General features: G+C 36.3%; 2 long non-coding RNA genes across 5 annotated transcripts in view; one reads left to right on the top strand and one right to left on the bottom strand.

The window, feature by feature from the left end:
- The window catches only part of LOC131796170 (uncharacterized), a 20,764-nt gene extending 6,882 nt beyond the window's left edge, over positions 1–13,882 (top strand). For 3 of the 4 annotated variants that reach the window (XR_010718475.1, XR_010718472.1, XR_010718473.1), the window contains 5 exons: positions 2,600–2,672; positions 4,747–4,809; positions 6,613–6,663; positions 7,655–11,378; positions 13,769–13,882. This is a non-coding gene — a long non-coding RNA (uncharacterized lncRNA). The remainder of the gene's footprint in view (positions 1–2,599; positions 2,673–4,746; positions 4,810–6,612; positions 6,664–7,654; positions 11,379–13,768) is intronic. The other variant, XR_010718474.1, reaches the window with a different exon arrangement.
- On the bottom strand, positions 10,177–12,827 carry LOC136282891 (uncharacterized). The gene is made up of 4 exons (XR_010718476.1): positions 12,684–12,827; positions 11,093–11,134; positions 10,734–10,762; positions 10,177–10,312 (listed from the first exon to the last, which is right to left on the bottom strand). It is a non-coding gene; the product is annotated as an uncharacterized lncRNA (long non-coding RNA).

Raw genomic sequence — 13,882 nt, 5'->3', positions numbered from 1 at the left:
AAGGTACCACTAGAGCTGAATCAGCCTGAAAAACTTGGATTGTCGAGCAGGAGAAGGAAACTAAAGAACAAAATAAGATTTTAGTGCTAAAAAAACTTTATTTTCATAGAATTTGCTGAACTGAATAAAGTGGTCTAGAAAAATTCAGACCAGTTTTGGTACAGCTTGACAGAAAGAGGCAGGAATAGCAGTTTCTGAAAGTAATATAAATGTTTGAGTGGTTAACAAGATCAACTGGCAAATCTATATGAAGAACATAGTAGAGACACTCCTGTTAGATTTGACCAGGGCAAACCTCTGGTGAAGAGCAAGACTGCAAAACGCATGATTGTGAGGTATGCAAATATGCAAAAGGAGAGAAGTCATCCAGGTTTCATAGAACCTACTAAACAATGAAGCACCATCAGATGATGCAATACTGTCTGTCCTTTTTTTAATGCCATCAAAGTGACCTGCAAAGGGATTTTTATGAGCATAAAGGGAGAAGAGAGCACACTCCTTAAGAAAGAATGAGCAGTATTTTGAAAAGGGAGCGGAACGATTGTGTAGATGGTTAGTTTTAGGAACATTTTGGAGCAGTGAAATGAGTGGCAGAGATATGTTTACATTAACTTCATAGACTTGAGGCTGAAAGGTGTATGTTCTTATAGGAGACATGGTTTTGTGTTGTCAGGCAAGATATTTTTCTTTCAATAGTCCCTCTCTTCACCTAGGGGTCAAAATGGTACTGGTAAACAAAAAAAGTGCAGGAGGTCAACCTCTTAACCCTGTGACCCCTAAGAGAGATGAGTGACCTCTAAGGGAGAAGAGTGTCTCATTACTCCTAACAATATCACCCCTTAATCACACATAGAGGTCATGAGAATAAAGGAAATGATAACCAACCAAAGGAGCTCTTGCTTTTTCAACAAAGTCTCCCTGTCGAAAGAAAGGAAATATACAGAGAATATGCATACTGGTGTTAGGGTGTAAAGGGTTACCACAGAATGGCCTACAAAGAATTTCACAGAATGTCAATGCACTTGGCTTTCAGCAGGAAAAAATTGGTTGTTGTTTTGCTGATCTTCAACCTTTGCAAAAGGTTATGCTGGGAAAGAGGAACCTGTTGCATTTTGTTGCAGATGAAGCCTTCAGAGCTTGAAAGAATTGCCTTGACCTGGGTTCTACTTAGGGCTGATGAAGACTAACATGGAGAATATCTATTGTCTAAGACAAAGAGTATGGATATTGAATTTAAAAGAGAAGATTCTCCAGAAGAACAGCTAAAGAGTGAGAAATGTGAAGTGTTTTTGTAGACAGAGATTGGTTGATCATGGCAGTGCTTCAGGTTGATATAATATTTGAAGTCATATTGCTACATTGACTTATATTTGGTGGGAAGATTTTTTATCCTAGAGTTCTAGGGGTTTTTAAGAGTCAGTGACTTATGTGTGATGCTTGTGCTATCCAGAACATTTTTGCAGCTGTACATGTTGCAGCTCTAAGAAGGATATATTATGTATTAAGAAAAAGCGATCAGGCAAAATGAGTGTAAACAATCTTCCATGTGTGTCTATGTTAAATGATCCACATGTTGATTGCACTGCTAGTGCAAATTTTTTGGAATATGTGTCACTATGTAGTGCATTTAGATTCAAGGTAGATTGCATTAATTTGTTAATGGTAGTATTGTAAGTTTTGAATGATTTAAAAATGTTGCACAGATTGTGATGCACATTACTATTTCAGTATGTGAGCAATTTTAAGTGTGTTAAGAGTAGGTTTTGCACAAGGAATGTGTGTCTGCCAATGTGTGTAAGCAGATGAGTTGTATGTACATGTTAGGGATCCATTTAAAAGTGTGAACTAGACTAGTTTTGCAAGTTATTCTCAGTACATGTATGTAAGTTATGTTAGCCTTTCAAGCTATGTAAGTAGTGTTATTACTGTAATTTGTAAGTATCATTTTGATAAATTATAAAGAAAAAGATGTTATAAGAAGATCATTTGAGATCTTTTCACCTTGAATCTGTTGATTTTGGTGGTTTTGCGGTGTGCATGTATACTGTAAGTTTCCATGTAGATGAATTACTCTTTTTAATTTCCTACAGTCTGGTTTGGAAAGTGACTAGTAGTTGTGACTAATGGAAAATTTACAATCTGTTGCACACACATGCAGCATTCAGTGCAAGCTTTATCCCTGTAACTCCCATGAGTGACCAAGACAGAATTTCTCCTAATAGCATCAATATAATATCAACTAGATTAGATATGAGAATACAGAGAAATATCAATTTGGGTTTAATTAGTTGATCCAATACTAAATTCTCTGAACTGACATTGAATTGTGCAGTTGAGAGTAGGTAGAATTACAAATTTTATTTGGGAGTCAACCCTCTAACTCCCAAGATCTGATTGTTAATTCTCCCCCCTAGCTACTACATTTTTCCTTGTAAATTGGTTACAAGAATTTGATGAGTTTGAGTATTCTCACCACCCCTTTGCAAGATAATGCTTGAACATTATAGAGAGAAGTGATATGTACATAATTTTGTTGCTGACATTCACCTTTTAATGAAATTTAAACTGTAAAGTAACAACTTTTTGCTGTTTTGTTTAGGATCTCCAGAAGGCTGATCATGACCATCATTATATAGGATGCTGGAATTTGGGGTCAAGTTGGTTGTTACAAAGTAAGTGGAATTTTCCTAAGCCCCGATTATTTGAAGAGTGGATAATGTTATCTAATAGATAAGTCTCTCTCCAGTATATTGTGCAGTATGTTTAGTTCACATTAATCTGCTGGAAGACAATTTATCCATTGGGTAATGTTATCTGCTGTTTGTACTGTTTGTTTGTTTATGTTATCTGCTGTTTGTACTGTTTGTTTGGTTATGTTATCTGCTGTTTGTTTTTGGGTCCAGCATTATAACCAACATGTTGTGGCCATTGCATATGGAAATGTGAGTGTCATTTTGCTGGAATATTGGCTAAGGGTTTAGCTGCATTAAGGAAAATCTGTTTGTATTTGCCAGAAAAAATAGACAGTCAAAGAATGCATGTGGTGTCTGGTATAGCACAATTTTTCAAGTATTGAAAAGAAATAGATGTTGCATGGTGATGCTAGAATGTAGTGTTGCAGAATATTTGTCTCGCTTTCCCATAAGAAAAAGATAAGAAAAAGATGATTCAAGAATATATCCTCTAATTGACATCTGACCAATAATTGAATGGTGACAAAACAATAATGACAACAATAGTAGTTTAATAATAATTTAAAGGTGCTAGCTTTAAGTCTCATGGTTCCCCAATCCTCTGGGCTCCAACATTGATTACCTATGCTTCTTTTAATTTGGCCCATCAATTATAAATAATATCCCCAATATCTTATTGCATTTCCATTTGTGGAGACTTTTGTTTCATACAAAAAGGCACTACGCGTTGTAGGATATTCCATCATTCGGTGTCTCATGATTCTATTGCTTATTTATGTACAAGGCTTTTTTATTGACATAAGTGTCTACTGCATGAGAAAGCAGGAGACAGAAACACAACATTTAGGGGACTTTTAATTGATGCAAAAACAAATTCTCCAAAAAGACATCAGGAAATTGTACAACAGACAGTAAGGAGATTTACTGATGAGATCTTGGGGGCAAAAAGGTTAATCTCTTTTAAGTCTTAAGTGATCCTTAATATGTGTTGTTTGTGTGCACTGCAGAGGTAAAAAAGGGTTTTGTACATGCTTATTGGCTGGTTCAAAAGTGTTTAGCAAGAACTATTCACTTCCTAGAAGGGAGGAGACAGAAACAAAATTAAGGGTCGAGAGTTTAAATCATCTTTCAGGATATTGATAGAAATAAACTAATATTTTGGTTTCTGTTTGGTAGATACTTGTAATAAGACAATTATTTACCATAGTGTCGTGGAAAGTGGTGTATACTTACCTCACCACTTTGTGGCTCTGAAAAAATTTCTACCACTATTCACCTCCACTTGGGGAATTATTGTTAATAATGTATCCCTATGGGTAAATTATTAACAGTAATTGTCATGAAATTTATCCCTATGGATACATCTCATCTATGTATCCATAGGGAACACATTCAAAACTGCTGATCCAAACAGCATGCAGAGTGCCTGTCAAATAGTTGCCTATTGTTGGCAAATTCTTTGAAACTCAATCAGCAAAGCGTTTCATGTTGAAATCTGTGGCTCATATCCTCTAGGGGTATTCAAAGTTTTTTCTTGGCCCCATTCTTGTGACAGGATGCATAACTTTGCACTCTACACTTTACAAGAACAGCAGCAATTACCATTTATTTAGTTATAAACAAGAATGTGCAAACCAGACACTTACCCAACAGGGCTGTATCACCCATCAGTACATTGCATCACAATCCCTCCCCGCTCTGAGAACTGGTAGAAATATACCAGCTGCTGCTGGTTCATGGTACCCTGGAGGGGAAAGAGGCAGACAAGCAATATCAAATGTAGCAGTAATACCTGACTGTTATGAATATTTCCAAGGTTCAATTGTTTTTCAGTTAAAAATTACAGGCGACCTGTTGTTTGTCAGTTATCCCAAAACACAACAAGAGGTAGGAAAACCATGGACTAAGCATGGCTTTCTAAACCTGGGATGGTGTTCAATAAATCCATTTCCACTGTCAAGGTTGTTTTGTTTTTTTTGTATTGGTTGGTGGCATAATTCACAAGTAAAGCTACAGAATTTAAGTATTTGATAAACAAATTTCTTACTTCGAGGCTTGGAATAACACCAGGTTCCCGAGGTTCCTGTCTTTGAGGATATAATTTCAAACCAGCAATGTAAATACACAAACTTTGTAGTATTCCATAAAGAATTTTAGTATTACCAAGTCTTGTTTCTCCTATAACTCTATATCTCTTCTTAGTATATACTAAAACAGTGGATAACATTGAAGGTATGCTCTGATTGGCCACTCAAACCCTAAATATCCTTTGCTATTCACCTCCGAGCAATGCAAGAAGGATTGCACCTGAAAATTTTGTTTATGTTGCAGGAATAAATGAGTTAAAGTCATCCTTTTGTATTATATTATCTCACTGTTTTAGTTATGCTAAAACAATTATTCACCATAGTGTTGATGACTTCTAGTGGATATCTATCTTGCCACTTCACGGCTCAGTAAGTATCCACTTCTAGCACCTCCACTTTGGTGAATAGTTGTTAACTATCAACTTGGTACAATCAGTTGGATAACTTGTTCCTAAAGCTAAGAATATACTTGTAAATATTGTTTAAATTTAGGAAAAATTGCCCTTTTGACTGTGTGTAGGTAATGCACCATGACCTATGAAATGTGGTATTTGACCTTTCACTCCCAATGCCTTATAAGTAATTATCTCTACTGTCTTACAATTCTCATGTTATAACTTGGAAAATTTGGTATTGTATTAACTAATAATCCCCTAATTGATATTTTTCTCAGTTGTCTTCATTGATATTGTAAGGAGAATTTCTGTCTTGGTCACTCATGGGAGCTAAGGTTAAAACAATGGCCTTGAATTTTATGAAAAACCTGGTTACACTACTACCAAGAAGCATGAGAGAGCCCTCTGGGTTCAATTTCTTGGAAGAAACTGACATGAATGCTTATTAATACAACAATGTAGCTTTTTCTTTAGAAATTTAAACAAAAACCACATAGATACAGTATTTGTTTATATCCTTGCATATTGTTATTGAGAAATAAATTAAAGACTCAGAATATAAAGGGAACTTACTGTTGAGGTTCCTGGTGCTGCAACAATAATAAGTAAAGGTAAAATACATAAATTTTTTTTGTTTTAAAACTTGTCATATGGTTCATCAGTGTTTAATATTGTTTGTGATGCACTAAGCTTTGCAAATTTAATACTGTTCACTACTGAGGGGGAACTCTCTTGGTGAGGACTACCTAATGTGTACATTACAGGCTAGTAAGGAGTCCTGTCACCCAATTGGGGTTCATAATGAGATTAGATCATAAGAATTGCTTCCTCAAAAGTTAAAATCCTGAAGGCCAAAACTGTTTATGATCATCTGCAACACAAGAGGTGATTGACAAGAAATTCTTCAACTGCTGTTTGGTTATTTATGAGAAAAAAAGCCAAATTGTTGTGTAGCAGCTGTGTGCCCACCCTTGGGAAGTGAATATTTGCAAACATCAATTTTTTGCCAGTTGAGAAATAAGCCAACCTGCCATTTGTTATATACCCCATAACATAACAAGAGGTGGGGAAACTCTGGACTAAGCATAGTTATTTGACCCCTGGGATGGCTTCAATAACACAAGTGATACCCTTAATGATATTGATATGGGGATAGGCATACTTCATTTTCTTAACTCACTTTGCATAATTATTTATGCTCTGATATATCAATTACTTGAATTACACATGTATGGTTGCCTTTTCTATGCCACCCATGGGTACCCAATTGATATCTATTCAGTTGTCTGTCCTCTCATTTTATCGGTACATATATTAGCTGTGGGGATTTTGGTTGCACTAAATCCATTCCCACTGCCTGAGTTTGGGTTAGTGACATAATTTTGCAAATATAGCTGTAAAATAAAAGGATTTGATGAACAAATTTCTTACCTCTAGGCTGGGAGGGACACCCTGTTGCCTGTGAGGAAACAATTCCAAAACAGCAAAGTAAGTACACAATTTTTGTAATAATTTAAAGAGAATTTTAGTTCTACCCTGTTTTGTCCACATACAAAGGTACACCTTTTTCTGTGAATTTGGTACAGCTAATTGAATAACTGGTTCCTTAAGTGAGTTATGTACTTGTGCATATTGGTAAACTTTTGAAAGAAATTGCCCTTATGACTCTGTGTAAGCAATGCACCATGACCTATAAACATGGAATTAAGATAATGCTGTGACTTTCACAAAAAACCTGGTTTAACTTCTCTGTGAAGTAACAGGTTCCCTAACAGTTTACAGTAGCCATATGTGTTGAGATGTGGTACATACATGTACATGTCCTCCTTAAATACATGAATATAGGTAGATTTATACTGTACTCCTTCACCTGTGGTTCAAAGCTCAGTAGGGTTTTGGTACATAATTCAAAATTTGAACATAATCACACTGTATAGAAACAGTATCTGCGTATACACTTAAGAAATTTATTTTACTTTCAAAGACTCAAAGGATGACAGAAACTTACGCCATTTGCTGGTTTTGCTAGTTTTGCTGCAATGATAAACAATTATGGAAAATGCATTAATGATCTTCTTTTAAAACTTCGCAATATGATATATAAGTAGGTAATAATTATCGATGCTTTTAGCTTTGTCAATTTGGTACACATGGATACAGTTTTCTTGTTAATTTTTACAGTCAGTCGTGCAGAGTTGTGTTTACTTTACTTCCTACTGATCGTGTATTCGATTGAGGACTTAATTAATTGAACATTATGTTTGAGTTTACAATGCGCCGTATTTCCCCTCTTTTATTGTTGATGTACAAAATGTACAACAACTTAATTATAGGTTTCAGTTGAGAAAATTTACAGTATATTAGCCCTCTATTATATTCTCTCTCTCTGTAATCGATCGATCGATCTATCGATCGCCATTTTGGTGGAGGTTTGACAAGGCAGTTTTGATTTCATATCATAATTCTTTTTTTTTTTCAGACTAACCTGGAAAAAGCTATCACCTGTTCAATACTTACTTCGTGTTGTTGTTGTGCCTGATTCACGGTACTCTGTGAATCTAGAGAAAGGTTTCATAGTTCCTTTGCAATATTACCGTATTTAATCAATTAAACGCCGCCGTATAAACGCCGCTCTCGAGAAAACGCCGCAATCGAATAAACGCCGCAATTGAATCACAAAAAATTTAATAAACGCCGTTGCATTTAATCCAATAAATACGGTTATTTTGCGTTTGCATTTAATTTTTGCTTACCTACATCTTACCTTTTTGTTCACTTGGCAAAAAAGATTTGTTTATTAGCTATTAGCTTATTAGCACACTTTCTGTCTACTCGAGCGTAAGCACCGGCAAAGATTGATGGGAATTTTTTAGTCAGCTGTTAAATTGGCGGGAATTGACTGACTCATTACAATGCGCATAAAAAATACTGGATGCGATTTCTGGGAGACTGGATCCTAGTCGACCACTACGCTTTTGTTTATGGGTACATACGGGCGACTATGGAAATATTTCTGTATTTCACCCACAGCTAGTTTACTTTGCAGGTGTCTACTAGCCTGCAAGGCAGTCGTCTTTTTAGTGCGAGGTAACGTTAAGAAGCCCGCGATCGTTCTTTAGGCCGTCAAGATACAGCTATATTTATGGCTCGTCTATAGTAGATCGAAACAAGAACGGGGAAGCGATTGCATCGAGCCATATGAAACGTGGTATCATTTTGTTGAGCCATATGAAACGTGGTATCATTTTGTTGAGCCATATAAAATATGTGGTATCATTTTGGTGGTCATTTTCAAGTGTGCACTTTGTGAAGACATCTCGTAGGAAGGTTTGTTCGGGGTTTCACAGCTAGTGGTGTGTTATACATGTTCTTGTGGCTATGCTGACTCAGGAGATAAAAGCACAGGCTATGAGGTACTTACGTGACATGTCGTGGAAGCTTAGCTGTGCGTGTAGCCATTTTTCAATGGCTTTACTTGTAGTGGCCATTGTTGGAGGATGTCCCAGAGCGATTGACTAGGAGGTCTTTATTGTCGTCTCTGTGAACCTGCTCTTGAGATTTATTGGTATGGGAAGCGCAATTAACGGAATGGTTGAATGTAGCCCATAGCTCAGAGTGAACTTCCGAGGTTCCTTGCTTAAACTTTTATTTGCCTTTTGATAGCAATATATTCCACCAGTTTAACGGCCTCGCCAAAGAAACGGGCATGTTTCTTCATTCATTTCCGCACACCTCATACTCGCGGTGATAGAATAACTTGAATGTCGTCTACTTCTCAGTGACTCATTAGGTCAGTTACTATTCTCGCATAATGTAATTGAGTTTGAGACTTATATGGAAGCGGCAAATGAAAAATTATAGCTCCTTTTTTCGTCAGTGTTGTCCAATTATTACACCTTGAAGTTGATTCGGAGTTAACATGAATTGTAAAGCGTTGTAAGTATCAACATTAAGCGAAAATATTATTTTTGGGTTATCAGGCGCTGTTGTTTTGTCACGCAACTCGTAACATTCTCTTCCCCTAGGAACGCGCTGCGTGACCAGATCTATCTACCCCCGACTGTTTGTAAATTCCGTGTTTGCACAGTGCAACCTCTCAGAACGCTCGAAATTTTTTCGATTCCTTCCCTTTTGCGTGAACGACAAGTGATTCTACTCAATATCTACGGCCTCAATATGTAAATTAAAGATGTTAATGATCAAAAAAGAATATTCTACATAATTGACAATAATTTGATGAAGACACCAAAAATATAACAGTGTCCTTAAGAGTTTTATCAGTAGGGAAATAACTAAATATTTCTTGAGGTTTGAAGTGAGATGTATGCAAACTACACTGCATAAATATTGAAGGGAAGTTCCTGTCTTTGTCACCAACTTTACAAAGTTATTAAAATGTGCTTGGATACTTGTACAATTGAAGTTTGCAAACTACACTGCATAAATATTGACATCTTCACTATCAAAATTCCACTCGTAACTTTTTTATTCATTCTCAAGGGAAGTTCCTGTCTTTATCACCAACCTTACAAAGTTATTAAAATACTATCTTGGTGTTGCCTTTTAAAACACAAATTAACCACTTTTTCAACAAGCTGCAACTCGTCTCTGATGAAGTAGAATGTGAACTATAAAAAAGGACTATCAATATACTAAATAGATAACAGACTTCTATAATAGTAACATCATTTACAATACTAACATTTTTTTTTTTTAATTTTTAATCTCTTTAGTATTACACTGCTCTCAAAACTGATAACTACATTACCTACTAAAAACTAATGGAATTAAAAGACACCATTATTACTACAAGCAGTAAATAGGCATGGACTTAATAGATTTTCTAGGGTCAAACCTACTAAATTACCTCCAAAAGGTTGACAAAAAAGCAAAACCTCATGACTGAAATAAGTACAAGGGTTTTTGACATAATTTTTTAAAAGTAAAACGAGGAAAAAAATAGCTATATCAAAGTTAATTGTAAAGGAGTTACTTTACACCTGGAGGTTGAATCTCAGAGGAAAAATCATGAATTGTTTATTAATGCAACCATCCACAATTTTAATGAATATAACAAAGCTCAAATACCATGTGTTGAGTTGTGGTGCTCTTGAGCTCAAAGGCTCCTCCAGGGACTCTGGGAAACAAAAACAAAAAGGGTAAAAGTACAGATGTGTTTAGTTATTTACGTGCCTTGGGCTCAGCTTGTATTTTATGTTACTTGAAGCAAGTCTTTCAGGAAGTGCTCTGTGAATTCGTGGAGTACTTACCTGCCTCGTTGAGATAAAAGCTTAGAATATTTTGCGAGACACTTTATTGAAATTAAAAGTTGACTTTATACATAGCTGTGACCATAGGCACTTTTGTCAAAATAGAGGGGAATTTCAGTAAAGGCAACTAAGTGAGCCTACTGAGTGTTAGGTCTTGAGGTGGGGTTTCTGTAATGGATGGGTATGTGCAGACATGTTTCTATAGCTAACTTAAACACAGAGAAAATATAATTAATTATAATAATTTTGTAATGTTGAATAGAGCTTTGGTATGTCACAGGGTGTTACCTCTGGAGTCTGTGAGTGGGATTGATATCCTGCAAGAAAGAGGAAAATAATTAAGCATTTTCCAAGTATCTAGGTGTACACTTGTATAGCATTCAGTTTATAATTTGTACATTTAAAGAATAATGTTAATCCTTGTTTTGAACTAGCTTTCAAGAAATGAATTTACCATAGAACCATTGAACGTTCTGAACTAAGTACTTTGTGGCTATTACCTTATGAAAATGACAGTCAGAGGTCTTTCTGGTTTGACAATTTGAGAAAGTTGGAGACTTTGGATTGTATTTAGTATCTTTAGTCTATTCATCTATTCTAGGTTTACCATGCTTATTATTATTTTTTGTCTGAAATGAAAGACTCACCATTGGTTCTTCACCACCTGCCATAGTTGTGAGGAAAATCAACTGTTTGGATGAAAAAGTTGTCAGTTTTGTCAACTAGCATTGATTTTCTTACGATATCAGTTACTTTACTTTAAAAACTATTTTCCTATTGCTCTTGCAACAGGAAGCTATCTCTTAACCATAAAATTAATTTTCCCAATCTCACAAGTGTTTGTTTCTCTTTCACAGAGTATACTCAGCACCATAGAAATGTGTAGCTGAACAGTGCCAAAGATCACCTGACTGAATCTGATTTCACCCTCAGGTGAGTTCTCAGCTTATTTTTTTTTATTGCTACCAGATAAGAACATGACAGGAACTTTGATTTCCTTGGAGCCATTTTCTTTCTTTTAATCATTTTTAAAATTTTTTTGTTTTGCTCAGTTAGGAATTCTCTCTAGGACATAAACCTGTTGTTCTGTCCCTTCATCACCTTAGGGACATTTGTGACGGGTGACAAAGAGAAAGAAAAACATTAAATTCAGGTTTTTGTTTGATTTCACACTAAATTCTAAAAGCTTATATTACAAGACATGTATGGCAGAAGGTAGGGAGAATTAAATTTAAGATCTAAGTGGTTGCAAGGGTAATTGTAGTGTAAGGTAAGCTTATTTCTGTCTTTTATGCTTGTGCTCTGGTTATAAAATGTGTTTTAAGCAGTTAACAACGAAGAAATGTAAAATGGTTTCCGTGTTTACATAGCCTGATGTAAACACGCAGGAGGTTGAGAGAACACGAGATAAGCGTAGGAAACCACGACGCGAAGCGGAGTGGTTTCCAGCTTATCGAGTGTTCTCCCAACCTCCCAAGTTTTTACATCAGGCTATGTAAACACGGAAAACCATTTTACATTTCTTTTATAAAAACTAATGAAAGAGGAACGAAAACCGTGTTTACATACGCTCATGTAAAATGGGCTAACTTAATCTGCATTTGTTTTGTTACAAAACAACTACACAGCGCTTCCCTGGTTTTCGTTTTCTTCGCTTGTTTTATTTCGGTCATATTAAAGAGTGGTACAGTTTTGGATAAATTGAGCGTGAAAAAAAATATATATTTTTTTTTAGAGTTCAGGTCGTAATTTGTGCAAAAATCCGTCCTTGTTATTTCCGTAGCACGATTGAGTTGCTGACTCGGTTGGTTTTTTTTTTTTAATCAAGACACTGTGTTTTATACTGTGGGTGCTAGGCAGTCTCATGACTTGTGCTTTAATGGTTTCTTCTCTCGGGCTCTCGACTTGATTTTATTACGGACAAACGAGCGTGAGTAATTTACTTTTCACTCAGCCGACAGTGATACATTTTTGAAACAAGTAACCATGCGGACAAGATTGATTTTATTTTGTTTTCCGGTCGCACATGAGAAAACAAACGCGTGAGTGTGGCGCTCATAACAAAGCTTTTCTTGTAACGTTGTTTACAGCATGTTTTTGTTATTATTCACTTTCACTGGAAGTCAAACTTCGGCACGAACGAATGAGCTATATATGCTGTTCAGTGTCAGTTGTAATCATCCCTGAAGAAGTCTCGGCTAGAGACGAAACGCGTCGGAAAAACAAACAAAAACTTACAACAGTAAGAAGTCTTTCTTTGTGATGCCAACTAGTCTCCGTTTAAAAGATCAAAGAAATGATATTAAATCTTGTACATTTCTGGACCGTGGAAGAAAAAGCTTCGTTCACGAAAACCAGATGTAGACCCTCCCATAATACGCGGACAACACTTTGCCTTATCGTCACGCTCCCTCCAGGAAAGAAACCGGATGGCCTTGAGGTCCCAGCAATATTTTTTACGGCTGTTTGGCATGTTCGTAAATTTTTCGTCTCTTCGCGGAACATCGTTTTGAATTCACTGCGAACGACTCTTAGTAAAAAGCAGCTAAAAGCAGACACCAGTTACACGTTTGTTTCAAAAAATACTGGAAATTTGTGTTATACTCACCCCCAAAAAAGGCAAAACTGTGTTCCTCTCAGGTAATCACGCTAGATTAAAATCGTCAATCGCTGTGAAAATGCAGTCCAAAAACCGGTTTACAGGCACTCAGGTTTATAGGACAGCGGTCCAAATCGTATATACGTCCCGATGGGGGCCTGGAACAACACGCGAGTGAGATCACATCAATTGGTATCCGTCCGCCAATTTGCACGCGCAAAAGGTTTCTAAGGGAAAAGCATGGGAAAACCAATTGCCGTCTCGCAAAAAATAAGGGAAGGACAAATTGAAACTTTCCTAGACATCTATTAAATGGAAACAAAAAGTAGGGAAGAGGAAGCATAGAATTGGGACCTTTTGAGATCATAGCTCATTCAATTACGGGTTTCCTGTCTAGTTTACCTCTCTGTTTTGAGCTTTCCCAGAAAAAAAAGTGTATACGCCCCTTAGTCAATTATGAGTTACTGTGCTTGTGTGATTGTTTGTAGGGTCGTGCGAAGCAACTTGGTTCTGTGACAGCCTTTTAAACGACCATGTTCATCTTCGCAGTAAATGGTTCGAATTAAATTTAAAAAAAGACCAACCGGAAGAAGGAAGAAGCTAAAAAAGAAAATAAGAAAACATAGGAATTGGGGTTTCTGGAAAAACCCCGAACAACTTAGATATGGAGGTGAACAAATTATATCAAGAGTTTTTGTTTTAATTTCATGTAGGTTATTCATAGCTGGCAAGCAGCCCTCGATATTAGAACCGCACGGACGCCCTTTTCTCCGACCGCGGGAAGATTGGAAAGGCGAGTCAGGGAGAGAGATTTTGCCAGAAGTCTGGAACTACTCTG

The sequence above is a fragment of the Pocillopora verrucosa genome, chromosome 8 (assembly GCF_036669915.1).
Source record: "Pocillopora verrucosa isolate sample1 chromosome 8, ASM3666991v2, whole genome shotgun sequence".
NCBI classification, from domain to species: Eukaryota; Metazoa; Cnidaria; class Anthozoa; order Scleractinia; family Pocilloporidae; genus Pocillopora; species Pocillopora verrucosa.
Note: the sequence above shows the minus strand (reverse complement) of the source record. Positions and strands in the feature narration are given on the sequence as shown.